Raw genomic sequence first — 18728 nt, forward strand, 5'->3', positions numbered from 1 at the left:
CAATATGACTGTTGACATGCGCTCTTAAAATAGCATATGAACAACTCGCCATTGACTTCTGACCAGGTTTAGGTGGTGTATGATAGCGATTTTTAGACAATGCGCTAGGTTAATTGCCACACCCCTGGGCGCAATGCTTAAAAAATAAACGTGCAAAATAACGAATTCAACTTTCCGCGAATGAATAACGAGTATTACGCCATGCGCTGGTGGCCCAAAATACAGCCCTAGGTGTTTATGTGCTGAATATCAGGTGTGAGTGTGAGAGGTTTACAGGCTTAGGGATATACATTCATGGTCCACTAGAGGGGGTTCAAACTGATTTTCTTCTGGTTAGATAGATAGATAGATAGATAGATAGATAGATAGATAGACAGATAGATTCTTTATTGATCCCCAAGGGGAAATTCAATGTCTCAGTAGCATACAGACATCAAACACACATTCACTAACAGCAGAAAAAAGTAATTAAAAGTATATAATATAAAAAACACAGCTAAGCAATAAGGACAGTAGAAGATAAAGAATATACTAAAATACAAATTATACTAAATAACACAGAATCTAAATCAAGTCAAGTCTAGGTTAGGGCCTACATTCTAGACCTCTATGGGCAAGGAGTCATTCCTTTATTCTGTATCTGTCCTGTGGAACAGTTTGCCTAGAGACTTGAAAATAATAATAAATGCAAAGTGATTCAAGTCTAGCCTAATTGTTTTTTTTTCTTCTTGGATCTTTTTGGGCAATGATTCTTCTGCTGATGTTGTTGATTGCAGTGGGTGGTAGTGGTTACTGTTATTTTGTTTTGGTGTTGAATGCTGTTGTTTCCATTTTCATGATGTTTCTGTTTTTTGCACCCACCCACCGTGATGTCAATTTGATGTCAAGAATTAGTCAAGGTTTTGACCACCATGTTGAGCATCTATAATTTCATACTATTTTAGCATTACAAGCTATGGCTTGCTTGTGGTTGTAAAGACGTCCAACAAGGGATCAATCTAACATGTAGTCACTGGTCTATAAACTTGGGTCAATATGATTGATGTTAAAACAACATTGATTTGATATCAAGAAAAAAGGCATAGGAAAAAGGGTGTCAAAATGATATGGAATTGACGTCATTGAACTGACCACCATATGAGAACCAATAATGTTAATAATCTTAATAGTAGTAATAATAGCCCACTAGGCTAATGTTACTATTGTTTTGACACTTCTACCAACCAGTCTGGTAATATAACAGACTAAAATGCCAATAGAGGTGGGTCGGTCGCGAACGAACTAGTTCCTTTGAACGGGTCTTTAAAATGAACGACCTGAACTGGTTCGCCTTTCCAGTTCTTGTTCGTTCTTTCGTTCGTCGCTGAATCACACTTAGTGCTGCTGTGAATGCCTAGCCTATGGCCCAGATTCCTAAGGCGAGAGCCAAACCAATCGTATGCTGTTGTCTGTATTGTTTCTAAAACGTTCTCATCGAATTAGCCAATAGACCGGTTTCAGGTCCCTAACAACCGTCGTTAAGGACGAACTCGGAGGACAAGCAAACCCAGAGCCATACACAGAGCAATACATTGAGAGAAAGACGCATAGAGCTTGAAAATTGTTAACTTTTGGCAGAGAAAAGCAGATGGAAATTCCCCTGTGTGGTACAGGAGACATTTCATTTTTTTGTGATGTGTCCGTTCAAAGCTAAAAATGTTTCAAACGCCAATAAAGTAGGCAGGCCTAGGTGCTACGAAGCATGCATTATGAAGCTACGAAGTTATGCCACAAATGTTATCTTCATGCTCAAGAGGAAAAACTCATAGGAATTTAATCATATTCCTCAGCATATCATTTTAATGAGAGACTTATGATCCATGAGAACGGAGGCTAACGTTAGCCTACATTTCAAGCAAATGACAATATGCAGGGTAGCCTAAAGTTAAAGTTGACACTCCATTTGAGTTGTTTGTTTTAAGAAAGAAGACATGGGCTTGCAAGTAACGTTATTGCATAGGCCTACTATAAGGTAGCCTAGCTTATAGCTCCTGTCCAGTCAGTTAACATCCAGCACAATGCATTTTGTGCATTGTAACATTATTTCAGTCAATCGTTCAATGTGTGGCCAGCATAGGCTACTTTATCAAAGTAATTATCCTCTGACCTCAGGGGGAAATGATTGTCCACCCCTGTCATATTGTACCCTTTGAGTAGGTAATGTTCTCACTAAATCCACACAACTTCTTGTTCAGACCATGGTCATCTCTAAGCTGGACTATTGTAATTCACTGTTAGCTGGCTTACCCGCTTGTGTAACAAGATCATTACAGCTGATTCAAAATGCTGGAGCACGCCTGGTCTTCAATCAGCCAAAGAGGACACATGTAACTCCTCTCCTAGTTACTCTCCATTGGCTCCCTATAGTAGCCAGAATTAAATTTAAATCTCTCACTTTGGCCTATAGGACACTAACTAGATCTGCTCCTAGTTATTTTAATTCAATAATCAAGCCTTACATCCCCAACCGCCCACTGCGGTCTTCTGGTGAGCGTATGTTGTGTCGACCAGTCATAAAAACTGGGTCTAATTCCAGACTCTTTTCTTCAGTGGTTCCATGTTGGTGGAATGAACTGCCCAGTGGTCTCCGTTCCTGTGGTAGTTTTGGGTCGTTTAAGAGGGGTCTAAAGACATTCCTATTCAACATATACTTAGTTGTTTAAGCGCTTATGTGTTATGGTTTATATAATGTTGTTTTATTTTAATTGGGCTGTTAATTAATTTGACATTATTGTTTATTATTGATATTCTCCTTAATGTAGTCTTAGCATGTTATTGTTTTATATTATTGATTGAATTGACATTATTGTTTTATTATTGCCTTTCCCCTTTTTTACATTGCTTTTTTATTAGGCTATTGATTGAATTGATATTATTGTGTACTACAACTATTCTCCTTACTATATTTGACCTAGATTTTAATCTGTTCCCTGTTCATTTTTAAATATTATTATGTTGTTTTGTATTTATATGTCGCTTTGGACAAAGGCGTCTGCTAAATCCATAACCATAACCAAAACCATAAATCTAAACTAGCTTCTAATTGTTTCTGCAGTCGAAGTCCTAACGTTAACATTAGCTTAAGCCTAACCTAACTTCACAGTAACTGGCCACGTTTAACCTACCTTCCTTAAAATCCGTTCCTTTTTCATAGGTAAATCCGCTACACCTCTAGATGAAAACAGTCCAGACTCGGCTACACCGAAATATTTCGGCAATATGTTTTTATTCTTCATATCAAGTTCAGCCAGCTTGTTTTCTATGCGCTGTCAGTGTAAACAACTAGTGCTTGTCCTCCGAGTTCGTTCTTGACTACGGTTGTTAGGGACCTGAAACCGGTCATAGCATAGCAACCAAAGATTCTAGAACAGAGCTCTGTTCTAGAATCTTTGATAGCAACCGTTTCCATGAAAAAAAAACAAATGGACTAGTGAGACTAGTGAGAGCATACGATAAAAAATAACGATAATGGTTTCCATTAACAACTCCATTTTGCATTTCAATATTGGCATTTACATTTAAATATCTGTCTAATGGTAAATGCACGCTGTCTTTGTATGTTCTGTGTCATGCCAGGTTAATTGTCTCTTCAATCTGTCTCGTTAGTTCGTTCGTTCTCACGCTAAGACCCCCCCACCTGTTTCACTTCGGTCTGTCGTTCTCGTTAAGTCAGTCACTCGTTCTTGGCAGAGTGAAGCAGAAGAAGCAGAGTGATTATGGCTCTGTAGCCTAGGCAAAATGGGGACTTGAAACCTTTTCATCAATATAATCTTTCTGCCAAGCCTTTAAACATGTTTGTCGGCATAGCCTACTGGGTCTTTGTTCCTTTATGAATGAACACATTTTAAAAAAATAAATTAGCTGATCTAGCCGTAGTCTAGTCTATTTACCTTCAATATGTCAATGTAATATCAAGGTGAATGAACACATTAGCTACTGCTGTTTTGTCTAAAAGTACACATAATCATGAAGTTGCAGCTATATTTGCCGCTGGGCAGTTCCAGCGTTATGGATGTGACAATTGGACTCATATTGGTAAACAAAATGCCTTAGAGTGGGGGCAAAATTAGTATCAGTGAATTAATTTGCATAACTTTTAATGTAACCTCTGTCCTCTGAATACTGAGAAATCCTCAAATTTTATATAATCAATTTCATCCTAAGAATACAAGGCATTTTATCAGCGTTATGGATGTGACATGAAATGGACACACTTTTGTGAGAGATTACATGTTTTGTACAAACTCTGTGAATTTTGAAGGAAACTGCCGAAACTATGATATATGTAGCATGAAGGAGACTTGAATAAACACAAAAAGTGTGTTTTTGAAACTATGCATCATTTTCATAATGCATTATGTAGGAAAAACTGGCGTTATGGATGTGACGGTTTCACGTTATGGATGTGACGTGTCTGAACCAGTCCTCGACAAACTACATAAAACACATAATTAAGTAGTGAATTTTGATATGAAACAATTGAAATAGTAATCATGAAAAACTAGCGATGAAATTATTGCTTCCTCAGCCCACTAAGATTCACAGGAAGAATCAGGACAACAAGTCATTCAAAATATAAAAAAGACATTTATTTTTTTCTTTTACAGTCATCAATTTTGGTCAGTGATTCCCGGGTTACTGAGCAGTGAGAGCAGGCGCGCTCAACTCCAAATCTCACAACAATTTCGGGTGCGAGCCAAAAGGTGACAACTTAGAATAGAAAAACCGCACTCTCAAGTACATTCTCTTTACTTATTTATTAATGCCATGTCCACAGACGCGTTTCGGCCTAAGCCATCGTCAGTGTGTCGTCAGTAAGCCACACTGACGATGGCTTAGGCCGAAACGCGTCTGTGGACATGGCACTAATAAATAAGTAAAGAGAATGTACTTGAGAGTGCGGTTTTTCTATCCCGGGTTACTGAAATACCAGGGAACATGAAACTTGGTGGCCACTCCCCTAAATAAATAGCCCTACCTGAACTGTTGCACCCAAGATGACAAAATATTTATGGTATGTTAGTCTCAAGAGCCCGCATCAACCTAACCCATACCCACTCATTTGTGATTTGCACACATAAAGTACATGCACGCGCACGTGCACACACACGCACATGCGCACACACACACACACACACTCACGCACAGTCGCACACATACAGACAGGCAAGCGCACACACACATAAATACATACAGACCGGCAAGCACACACACACACACACGCACAAACACCCACCCACATGAATGCAGACACATAAACACACACACACAGGCACGCATACGCATGTGCGCATGCAAACACACACACGCACACACACACATAAACACACAAACACAGGCACGCATACGCACATGCACACACACAGACACACACACACACACACACACACACTCTTATAAACAAAAGCACACTCACATATGCACACACTCATTTACATGCACATGAGTTGCAGGAGTAGGAGATGGAGACAAATTGACAAGCATGATTTATTTTTGCGAAGAGATTATGCAGGACTGAGAGGCGGTCATATTTTGTACCGCTATGCGGTACATCTAGTTTATTGCTGCCCTTACTCATGTTACTCTGTGGGTATTAGCTACAGAGGACCTGACACTTCAAATGATGGCATATCGCGTCACATTTAAAATTAAACTGTGTTGAGCAGACGTGAACGGCAGGCTGAACAGATCTGCAACAGAAGGAGGTTGCTATGTTAACTCCAGCTGCAAAGTCAGCCATCTTCACCAGCTAACACGATAATCCAGTTACTTTACAACAACAGTATGACTGTTACAGGAAGATAATCGCTCAGATTTTCGTTATTAGGCCACTTGAAAATAGGCTATGGCTAGGCTAATCACTGGAGGTATTTTAATATTATGTTTGTTTTGCTAATGGTTAGGCAAGGCCTCCCTGTGGTTTTGATCAACCTAATAATCTTTGAAATGTCAATTGTAAACACTAAGTTGAAATGCGTTGAAACTGACATGCCACCAGAACAGACGTTTTATCAGCTTTGAGGTATAATAAAGTCCCCAGTCTTGTAAATTCACATTAACATCCATAACGTCACATCCATAACGCACCATTAAAGGTTTTAAAAGTAAAAAAGGGGCGCAATTTGGTCATCACACTTTACATTGATATAAATCAGCTTTGCACAGACACTATGGACATTGTCGCATCAACACTGTATGTGTAGCATAAACTTTTCCTATAAAACGTTATGGATGTGACATGGCCATGGAACTTGATGACTTAAAAACAAAAGCCTTACAAATGTAAGGAGTTGTGCTCTTAAATGCAAGCTGAGCATAGACATTGCTCTACCATTCCCTTGTCAATCTGGAATTTGTCAAATGACACAATTTGTTTGAACCTTGGGTCCATTTATCCACTTTTTAAATATGTATAATATTACCATGTGAAAAATGTTGTTTCTGTATGGTTGCACACCATTTTTATGATGTAAAAAGAGTGTCATTCTCCATCAAATTCAATCAGATCAGTTACAAACAATAAAATATAGACCTAAATGAAGATTTTAACAACAGTTCTATTTGCGTATGCACAACTTTTTTTTTCCATGGTAAGGATGACCTTTGCATGGAATTGCCCCGCTACAATTACAGTGTTGTGTTGACCGTTTTCACAAACGAGGAGCTGAGAACCTGCATTCCATGATTCACTGCTGAACTACGTTAGGCTACCGGAAATGCGAAAGAACGAAAGAACGAACGATTCAGAACGAATCATCTTGGCGAACTGAACGACGCGAACTGTGTCATGAGAAGGAACAACAACATCCACCTCTAAATGCCAACAGTAATCATTTTCACGATTGTTTTTAAAGGTCCAGTATGTAGGAAATAATGGAAAATAAACTGTAACCATTCCAAAAATGATCACCATATGTTGTCAGAGAGTAAGGAAACACGATGAATTGAAGTAATGGCTTATTTGACAACATTACTCTAACCCGTAAAACCCCATAAAACCCATGAAAATCTCTTGGAATTTTCGTTTATATTTTGAACGATTAATTCTAGAATAGCGTATTAATAATGGGCTAACGCGTCCTCCTATTTGGGTTGCCAAATTAGCAAAGGCCAACTGTCAACAGCTGTCAGTTGTAGTCATGAATGCCTACGAGAGGCAGGCAAATTTCCAAAATTAAAACAAGAAACAAATTAAGTGGACATCGGAGGAGCTTCCTGAGATGGTGACGTCTTCGTCAAACGAAGAATATCAAATCTGACGCAGAGCTGGCCATATTTCTCCACAACAGGTAGCCTAGGCTAAACTTCATCTGCATCGCTAACTTCAGCTAAATATGTTACGTTGGTTAGAGAGGTATGTTTTGTTTTCACTGTTTCCGTAATGTGTAGCTGGGTCATGTTTGGAGAAACGTTAAAGCAGCTGCAGGTCAACTAACGTTAGCTAAGTCTTCATTACATCTGGCAACCCAGAAGAGGCTCGCGTCTGGTAGTCTTGAGAACGTTCACCAGTGTTTTGATTTTGGCCTACAGAACGTTCGTTAACAATCCTACAAATCTCACCTTTAACGGATGCTTATCACCGCTTGATAAGCGCATGCGCACACACAGCAATTCCCATCCCCCACCCCTGATCAAATTCAAATTCGCGCAGCACTCTAGAATCTTCGCTGAGTTTGCTCCTTTTCAACTGCAGTCACCAGTGACTTCAACAATCAACCGTCACTTTTCTGTCATGCCTCTGACTGAATGTGTAAGCTGTACAAACTCTGCCGTCATCATATCCCAGGTAAGAATTACAGTACTTTTGTATGCCAATTGAAAACGTGAATTTATTCGAAATATATTGTTTTCATAATGGAATGTTAATCAAAGCCGTTAGTCATGTTTAGAATTAGCTAGTGAGCTAACGCTAGCGATGTTAGCTGTTAATGTTAACTTTTCCAGTAGCTAGCAGACTAACTTCACTATTATGTGGAATATCTGTTTGTTTGCCTGTTTGTCTGTTTGTTAGTTTTAGAATGAAATATCAGGCACAAGTAAGTTAGCTATACATTTAAAGTAACGTTAGCTACATTTAAAATGGCTGTTACCATGCAGGCTAGCAGACACAGATGAAAGTTGTTAACGTTAGAATTAATAACGGTTAAGGGCTCTTACAGAGTCAACGCATCGCTACGCATACGCGCCCGCAAGGCTACGCATCGCTACGCTTCGGCCGCCATTATGCGTCGATGCGTAGCAAAATGTGTCATCCCAGTTTTTGATACGCGACGCACTGACGCATGCAATACTATGCGTTGTCGGTGGGGGCGACACTGCGAGTATTGTACATTATGTCAAGTATATGTTATATTTACAGAAGAAGGTTTGAATACAATGGCCAGAGAAGAGGAAAAATTATGCAAGCTTCTCTTTATTTTACGGTCTATGGAGCTCCACATTGTAGGTTACATGCTATTCATTGTGTATAGCATGATTGTCACTTGGAGGAGACTTCAGACTTGTAGATAACTTACGTTAGTATAGTTAGCTAACCGCTGCTAACGTGCTAGCATCGTCACGTCAGAAAACCATGGGGCTGTGCACATGTGTTAGTGTACATTTATTCACCATATATTAATAAAGTTTAAGTGGCTCTGCAATGTAGGCTATGTTTCCGTTTATTTACAGTACCATGTTCCTTACATGACATGACCCAGTGTCCTTGTAACATGCAGTCAATCTAGCACAGCGAATCACACTCACCTCCCGTCTATAGTTTGTCACCCAACAAAGCTAGATATTACTTTTTATACGTGTCTCCATGTCATACTGGAGTCTTTTTGAGAATTCTAAATTAAATATGATCCGTGGCTCTCCAAAAGAGCCTCTTGGGATGTAACTTTTACAGACAGCTTGAATATCACTCAGAATGTCAGTCACCAGTGACTGCTACCCCCTGTTGCGTGAGCGACGTATAGCATTTCACTTATCGGCCGCGTTGCTTGCGTCCACCGTGTAAACTATGAAAGGGAGCACGTCGCTCGCGTCGCTAACGTTGCTTGCTCGCGTTGACTCTGTAAGAGCCCTAACGTTAGCTCTACCTTGCGAACTTCCATGGGACATAGGTAACGTTAGGTCACTGTATTTAAACTTAATAAATGTAGTGCTAGTGTTGATACATAATATAGTGTTGCCATAACTGCAAAGAGGTCCTGTATGAATTAAATAATATATATATATATATATATATATATATATATCAGTTATCTACCCACTGATTTAAGGAACTGCAGTTTAATATAGCCATGTTTATTAACAGACCTGTCATTTAATGGATGTGATGGGTGGGTGGCACCTCAATATCATGCCTACAAGTAAAGGGATCTTTAGTTTGTGAAGGGTAGTGTTAGGCTACATGTTCTTCATTTCATAGCCCTTATTTGCCCCTTGTTTGATGTACCTGACTTGCTCTGAGGCATGTGTTAAGATGCATGTGAGTGTAGTAGTGCTTCAGTGATGGTCTTTTCATGTTCTGTGTGTTTTGCAACATATTAATCTTAGTCTCCCTCTGTTTGCAGGTGGTGTGTTGTGAGGATTGCTGCAGTAAGAACACTGAGTGCATTCTGGAATATTCCAAATGTGTGCCACGTCCAAGCTCGCAAGAGAGTTCACTCACCAGGTAAAGACACACACACACACACAATGTTATTTTGAAGTATTAAAAAACATTGTTGTTTTAGAATTTTCGAACGAAATGGTTGGTAATTAGCATGTTTACGAGTATAGTTTACATTCCGGTATGATGGCAGAAGTGTCTTTGTGTACTGTGTGCCAAAACTATACTATTTAGCATGGTTGTGCAGCTACTTCAAATACTGTAAGTATTGTAAAAAGTGGAGGTGGGGGTGGGGCGGGGATTGCATGGAAGGAGATGCATGCTATTTCAAGAGTTGAACACCCATTCACTTTACTTTTTTAGCACAGTTAATTTGGACTAAATGCATCAGTTTTTCGTTTTTTTTTTATTTTTTACATGGGTTCCTCTGAATTCCCCATCAAAAACTTTACAATAAACTCATATTTTTGTTCAGTCTCTCTCAAATTTGAAGGGTTTGTTACATAAACCATATATTTTTTGCATAAAACGTAAAAACTACTGCTAACGTAACGTTAATTTACCCACTGCATTACAGATATTGGTTTGTACCATCACTGTATTCAAGAGTTCGATGATGGAGAAAGTGAACTTTCTTTTGAGATTACACCTATCAAAGATTGTAGCCTTTACTGAAATAGTCACGCTGCCCCTCCATTTCAATTGTTGAAGCGCCAAAAGTAGACCTATCATGCTTATCAAGTGTAACTCTCTGAAGACATCCTTAACTTGTGAGTGTTGGAATTGTTGCTAGGTAGTTCATTTAAGTTCACTCAAAATGTCAGGCCGATTGTATGGTGTGTGCGTCTCGTCACTGCTATGGCGCGTTTACATGTTATCTGTCACTGCCAGCACGTTCTATACTCAGCGTCGTCCATTCTTGCAAATGGGTTCAAGTGAGGACATAGAGTTAAGTTGTAAACAATTGTAAAAATGATTGCCATAATCTGATTACACTCAAAAGACGTCTGGTTTTGGTACTCTACAAATTAATGTTTTACTTTTGTTATGCAATGTTAATGGTATACAGATTAAAACATGTTTTCAGTGTCTCTTTAGCTGAAAACTACTTCCAACACGCATGCCTCTTCCATGAATAGGCGCTCTTAGCCTGGCTAACGTCAGACCTCATTGAGATAGGGTCTGGGAATTAGACATTCATTTTCTCGTATTTGAAACATGGTTTACGAATGCCCAGAGCCGTTTATTGGGCGCTACGAATGTCTATCAAATGCGTCTGTACATAGCTCATAACGGCTTCGGCGTGTCGTCATCGTCTTGCTGCCCTCCCTCCGTTCTGTGAATTGTTCCTTCGTTGAGGTGAAAACGAAGTCCATAGAATCCAGGCTGCCTAGCAGCGTGAATAAAATCGCGTGCGTAAGGCAGCATGGGAAAACCCAGGCTAAGGCACTCTAGTCCTTGAGCCACCCCCTAGTCCACCCACCCACCTATCCATCCGCCCCCCGGAAAAAGAAAAAAAACTTGGGGGTTGTCACTCCCGGGATTTTAAAAACAATTCTAGTTGCTCAACATCATGTCTGATTAGCAATAACTGCTATGAAACAGAGACATTACATTTTCTTGTCAGTGAGGTTTAAATTAATTAGTTCCTGAATCCTATCCCATTTAATGTGACTTCAGAGGGCTTGAGAGGGATAGGATTTAAACCGTGGCGGACCGCCATGCTTAAATAAATGTAGAGGAAACACTGGATATTCCTTTCCTTGTTCTACAACAACAACCTAATAACATGATCATGCTGATGGCTGATAGCTTTTGCTCTTCCCAAATACAAGTAGCCAGGTGAGATGTTTGCAACTACATTACTTTTTATCAATCCAGTTGCAGCAGGCCTAGTTCCAAACCACAATTGTTGAACTGTGATGAACTGCCCTATTTGTGATTGTTTTTAGAGATTCTAGAGGTTTTATACTAGTGCTGCCACTAACAACTAATAACTAATTTTGTTGTATAACTCGCACTCCTCCTTGTCCACAGGTGGCAGCAGTGCGGTGGAGGCAGAGTGGCAGCAGTACGGTGGAGGCAGAGTGGCAGCAGAGCTGGCCTAAACAAAACAGTCTTCAGCCCTTGGAACCGCACCTGGCTCTTTGGCCCCAAGAACAAACCTTCCCGTCAGGTGCCTCTGATAGTGCATCACTCACAAGAATGGTAACAAGAATGCACTTAAAGAATGCCCTGGCAGGAGCATCACATATGAATACTTTCACAGACAGTTGAAGTGCTTTGCCTCCATGAACAATGCCATCTTGCTGTAACTGCTGCAACTCCTGGAGAAAGTCACTTAAGTACTCTTCCTCTGAATTTGGTTTAGCAACCCCACAGTAGATGGCCACAATGAAAGGAGCAAAGTTGTGAAAGTTGCAGAGTATGGGCCACATTTGGAAGTTGGAGGATTTAAAAAGTGGCACACCATCAATGTTAAAGCACAAATGTAGGTGCTCAACGATTCCTGGATGCTGAGACAAACGTTTGGTTTTGGAGTAGCATTGTCGAGAATGGTCAGAAAAATCTACCAAAAAGTTTGTAAATTAAAGGATGGAAAAAGTATGGGATTTTAAAATAGAAAATGTGTAGGAACCCTGTTAAAAGAAACCTTTTCTCTGTCTCTCTCCATTCAACTGGATCTCTCAATGTTCTCAATGTTCTCCAAAATTCCATTACTTGTTACTACATTGTACATGTTGTCATACATTGTTCATATTTAGCCATATTTATTCTGCCCTTATAAGATAACTACTAATACACTGCACATATTTAATTTATATTACTCTAAACCACCTTCTATAAACCAACTGTATACTACTGTCTACACGGCACTGTGTCTTGTCCTGTATATGCACCACCTGTCTATACTTTGTATATCACTTTTTTGCTTTTTTGCACTTCTAGTTAGACACAAACTGTATTTTATTGTCTTTGTACTTGTATTCTGCACAAATAATCAAAATATATGTCAATAAATGCTGATGTAATTTTGACATCAATGTTTGTCGCATTTATGTTTATTTGACATTGAAGCTTGATATTGAATTATATCAAAACAACATCAACATCTTGACATCAAATAGATGTAGAATTGACATCAAATGCCAACAAAGCTTGACATGGAAATGACATCTTGATGTAGAATAAATGTTGAATTGACATCAAAGCTTGACATTGAATGATATCATAATAGCATCAAAACGACATCAACATCATGACATCTTGATGTCAAATACATGTTGAATTGACATCAAAGCTTGACATTGAATGATATCAGAATAGCATCAAAACGACATCAACATCTTGACGTCAAATAAATGTTGAATTGACATCAAATGCCAACAAAGTATGACATCAAAATAACATCAAAACGACATCGCGGAGGTCAAAATCTTGACGTCAAATTGACATCAGTACATTGATGTCGATACAACTTTCATTCTAGACCTGTTTCTAGACGTAATTTTGACGTCGATGTTTGATGTCATATTGATATTGAATTGACATCAAATGCCCACTGGGCTGGTTTGATTACAAGTTGCCTTTCAAGATGTTTGCAATGCTCTATCTCTACTGGTTAGATATGCTTCATTTCAGTAACATTTGTATTTATATTTAAAAAAATATAAAAGCATCGTTGCTGTTTGTCATTGAGTTCTAGTATTAGACATCAATCAAATCATCATCCTCATCTGCACATGTTCATGAAATGTTCCAATGAGAGTGCTTATAGATGCTGATGTAACTGAAGAGCACACTCTGGTGGTCAAAGGGCCAAACCAGTCTATCTTAACAGGATACATACACTGAACAGATGAATAATAAATGGTTTACCACAGAGACGTCAGAGATGTCTCAGGTACACTTAGGTTTATATTCCTCTTAGCATACAAGTTACAAGTTTTGGCATGCAAGTTTTGGTTTACTCTTCAGAAAACCAAGACCTGTGTGTGGGGACTTTGTCATTAAGCTCAATTTATAATTTTGCTACAGGAATAAGCTGGTTTACCCCCCAGTAATGGAATTTTCTGGGTTGATAGTGTGGTGTTGTGGTACGTCTGCTTCCCCTGCCCCTTGTTATCTGCAGCAACTTGATTTAGTAACAAGCAGGGCTGGCTGTGCAAACTTTCTTTGCTCACAGCACTGGTGCTGCAGAGCCTGATGATTCTGTAGCACAGTCCACATAATGTTATTCTATAAGAATCATAAAATCAGCTTATTCAAGCCTTTATTTTTAAGAAAATGAGCACGCCGAGCCCAATAGCACCAGTGACCAACGCGGCTCTCTGGAAGCTTCTAGGGTCTGCTCCAGGCAAACACTGCTTCAGTGACAGGAGCAGACGTAGACACAGAACATACAGAAACACAGACAGACAAAACATAAACATTCTAGTTAGGCCAGAGATCATGGGCTATTAAACATTAATAATATTAATAATAATAATTTATGAGAGAGAACAATATATAGGCTACCTCTTCTCGTCTGGTTTGTTTCCTCCTCCAGGAGGCTGATTTGTGCCCGGACAGGCCTCTCAGCACCTGAATCCACATAGTTATTAACCTCTGCCTTCCCCATCTCAAGTTTGATGGACTCGTGAATGTCCCCTTGCCTGATGAGTTGCTTCATCACCTCAGGCTCCTGTGCCTCTCTCATCTCATGCTTGACCATCTCCTCACAACTGTTGTCCATCTCCACTGTCTCATCTGTAACCTCCTCTTTCACCTCAACATGATTGATGACCTCATCGACCTCCTCATGTTTTCCGGCTTCTTCCATCCCATGACGGAGGGTCATCTCCATGCTCTTGCAGGCGACTGCTTCTTCCTTCTCCTTGTGTGTGTCCTCATCCAATGCCTCTACATCATCATCAAATTCCACCTGCAGAAGTATATACAAAAACTAATTTTACATGGATGGAAAACCTATGATTTGGTAGGTGGGTTTAGGGAGAACAAAGTTGTGTAGATATATGCCAACCCGGTACAAAGCAGGACTTGCAGAATTCTGAAAACCAGATAGTTGTCCCAGCTCATCAGCCAAAGAAAGTTGATTCTCAGTGGCAGTACCATCCTGCTTCAGGAAACTTCCACGTCCAGTTCTACCAATGTGTGTGTGTGTGGGGAGGGGGGTAAGCAATTCTTATAGGCCTATAAATAACTTGATCTGAAGCAAAAAAGTGCAAGACAGTAATACATACATCAGGGCCATTTCCAACTGGTTTTCCAGGTCCTTGATCCTTGCCTTCAGGTTCTATTATATCAGAATGAACAGAAGGTAAAGAGGATAAACGGCACAAAAAAAAAAAAAGTTTTGTTCATAGAATTTCAGTGATCACTCTCAGATTAAGCTATTTCAATCAAAGCAAAAGGACTTTGAATAGGACGCAACATACCAGTTCAATGGCATTCATCTCTTCCAGTGAGGCTTTTTGCTGGTCAATCATAAATTTTTTCTGAGAGATTAAATGAACAATAACTGAATTACATCATCAAAACACAGGCAAATGGAGAGACAGACATAGTTAGATAAAACTTTGCTCTGTCACAGTATGGCTAATATGAAAATATGGGTATAATCTATATTTGTTGTCATACTCACATTGATAATAATTTGGCCTTGTTCCTCAAGCTCCACTGTTGTTTGCTCCAGTTGTTTCTACTCAAAACAATATGTATTTTAACATGTATCATATCTAACACAGAGCAAGACCACAGATTATACCAAATCAAAACACCATTCCTCCAAAGCCTTGATGTGTTGGGTAAGATCTACTATCTTCTTCTTGTTTGTATCGCTTGCAAACAAAACATCAGACATCTGTCACATGAAACGTATTCCCGAGATTAAAAAAGGAATTTGAGTTGAACAGCAAAATAAACAGCAACTATTTTTTGCTGACAATTTAGCCTACCTCATTGTTGCTGGCTCCAATGACGTTGCTCAGGACTTTATTTTTTTTTTGCTGTGGGCACGTCAGTTGAAAAGCATGAGATGAGATGATGACTAGACCTACCATAACTATTCATCGGCACAGCTGTTTAATATTAAGGGTTACTCTTAAAATTGGGCTTACTGTTTTGGCCAATCTTTGGGCCTATCTACTTGAATATCATGTGGCTAACAATAAAAACTTCAATATGCAGTTATTTATTAAACCAACGTTTCGGCTTGCGCCTTCATCAGGGTCATTTCTCAAGTTCTGAGTGTGCCATGACACTTCTTCTAAATTCAAGTCTTATTTACCATCGTGAGCACCTCACAAGGTGTGCGTTTACCATCATCAAACAAATAACAAGAGAAACTTACCAGCTTGTTATTTTGTGCTTTGAGGCTGCTGTTGGCCATCTGGCTCTCAGCTAGTGCCGCCCGAATTTCATCCATCTCTGTCCTGTACTGCTCCATGGCCTTGATGGACATGTTCATGCTAAAAGACATTAAGGATTAGGACCTTATAGTGACCTCTAGTAACAGTGATGTTTGTATTTTTCTATTTGCTTGTATTTTCCTATTTGTCAAGATCATAATGTGGCAAACATAACTCTACCTTCTCATCTGGTTCTTCAGGTCAGTGTTCTGAACTTCCAGTTCAGCATTTGAATCCTCACAAGCATTGAGTGCCTTCTGCAAATTCGCAATCGTCCCCATCAGACGGTTCTTGCTCTGCAGCAGCTTCACAATGTCGCTTTTCTGCTCAGGGTTTCTAAAGATATAAGCACCTGATTTTCATTATCTTTAAAATGTGACTATGCCTGCGCTATTATTGTGTGTTCTTGAGCTGATACTCTTACAAAGCACAAGGCTGTTTTAGGAACACACTCACATGTCTGAGGAGTTCCATATTTCCTCCTCTTCTGCAGCATGGAGAGCATCACTCTGCTCGTCTGCTTCATCCCTGAGCACAAATTATACACAGGTTTATAGGCCTACATGTGTAACTCACAGTTAATGTTAGTGTTACTGAAATGCTTTTGTGACTCCAGCATGTATATATCTTTGCTTGGGTCGGGACCCTATAGCCTAAGATCTTAGTTGTCGGCATACGATCAAGATCTGGGCCAATAGGACTAGCTATAGACTATAGTTGTGCCCTATAGAGCATCACAGTCCCGCCCACAGGAGTTTCCGGAAGTAAGAATTCAATGCAATTTCTCCATTGACAATTCGGGTATAAGCCATAACAACTTAACTGCACATGGTAGACTCAAAACCAGCTACGGCTGTACTCAAGGGCGTCGTAGTGGGGGGACAAGTGGGAATAAATTACCCGGGCCCCAAGTGGGGGGAGGGCCCCTAAGGAGTTGAATTTTATTTTCCTTAATAATAAATAATTTCCTTAATTTAACGATCTTAATAAATGTTATTAACTAATATAGATGCAAATATTTCGGGTAAATGCATCAGTTGATTGATGTATTAAATTGTGTCCAAGCCAACATTGTTTGAGGGCAGGCACCCTCTCCCTTGCACGAAATGGTTCAGTCCGCCTTCCCCTGCTAGGTGCATTTTTGAAGTAGGCCTAGCCTTCATTCTGCCGAAGCGGCAATGCAGACTGTCACGGTGTCTAAGAAAGCCAAATCCGGTTCCCAGAAAAGAAAAGAGAGGCAAGAAAGGGAGAAAAAAAGAAATGAGGGAAAACAAGTGTTAACAGCCTTCTTTCCCAAGAAAGGTGAGCCCAATGTGAAAGCAATAGTCTACAAATGAAATGAACTCCTGAAGGTTACAAAACACTTCAATACCACCGCGAATCCGCGATTATCAGTGCTAAAACAGCATTAACACAAAATTAGAAATAACATGATGCCTGGTTTATAGCCTACCACAACATTTCAATAGCCTACTAATCCGAAAATTATTATGAGCTATTATCACCCGGAGAGAAGAAATACTCTTTTCTGATTGGCTGGCAGGTGGCCTTTAATTCTGAATAACAGGACACAGTTCCATATCAATGCTTATGAATGGTAACTATAACAACCATAGTAGGAGGGCGGTTGCAGCGCTCTAGAATCTTTTGGTTGCAGGCTTCCCAACAATGGAATCAACTGTAAACAAGCTAACTGTCCATGCTAAAGTTGTACAACAAGCTGAACTAGTGAGCTTCTTTTTAAACAGAACCGCGTGTTTACAGTGTTTACAGTGGCAACCGGGTGATAAGCGGGATAACGGCCTTCGAGGTGTGTCCAGTTCCGCTGCGCGTCGGGGAGTTTTTGCCCCTCGCCCTCGTCCATTAATTCCGTATAACAGGACACCTCGGCGGCCGTTATCCCTTACATAGCTTAACTTAGTAGGCTCAATGTTATATAGGTTCATGAGGAAAGGCTGTCAAATTAGTAGCAAAGCTAACTTGTGAAACGCATCACACTCAGCTATAGATAGCTGTTCTCTCAGCCAAAAGTGTTCAATTTGTATAGATAGCTGTTCTCTCAGCCAAAAGTGTTTTCATTCATTTCATGTTCTAGCTTTTAAACATTCTTTAAACATAAGAAATTCAGTGAAGTCTTGGGTAATAAGATTATTTTCTGTTATACAGTACATATAAGAGTTGTTAGATTAATTCAATGTGTTATTAGATAGTAGGCCTAGTTAGTTGTGAACCTCATGCTTCATGCTTACAGCTACGCCTGTTTGAGTCGTGATTCACTCGGATCTTTCACCCGTATCTTTAAATTAACCCATGAGTCGCGAGTCTCTAGTATCATTAACTCGGATCAGTTGAGTCCTACTACAATTCAATCTAAAACGATAAACAGCGCCACACACAAACCTCTTGCAACATTAGCTAGCCTACTAGCCATCATAGCTGCCAAAAATGTAACAATTTCGTAGGTAGGATAACCACAACTCCACAAATCAACTCAAGCGACTGAGTGAGCAGGCAGTCTGAGATAACTGGTTAACTTCCCGCAGAGCCGGGTTAGTCGGATCAGCCGGCCGGTTAGGCTACATTGAGTATGAGTCGGCTACGGCTACGTTGTCATGAGTGGCTGTAGACGAGCGAGTATCCTCCTCAAAGTGAAAAGCAATTCCACCACAAAAGCCATTCTT

The 18728-nt window shown here is 39.8% G+C and overlaps 1 long non-coding RNA gene across 1 annotated transcript; it reads right to left on the minus strand.

Moving 5' to 3' along the window:
* Positions 1-14878: 14878 nt before the first annotated feature.
* LOC143131595 (uncharacterized) lies at positions 14879-15855 on the minus strand. The gene is made up of 3 exons (XR_012988133.1): positions 15282-15855; positions 15076-15135; positions 14879-14933 (listed from the first exon to the last, which is right to left on the minus strand). It is a non-coding gene; the product is annotated as an uncharacterized LOC143131595 (long non-coding RNA).
* Positions 15856-18728: the final 2873 nt, after the last annotated feature.

Source organism: Alosa pseudoharengus, unplaced genomic scaffold, assembly GCF_046254945.1.
Source record: "Alosa pseudoharengus isolate Yale_2024_CS ecotype anadromous, Long Island Sound unplaced genomic scaffold, YU_APseudo_1.1 YU_APseudo_1.1_scf_18, whole genome shotgun sequence".
In the NCBI taxonomy this organism is placed as follows: domain Eukaryota; kingdom Metazoa; phylum Chordata; class Actinopteri; order Clupeiformes; family Clupeidae; genus Alosa; species Alosa pseudoharengus.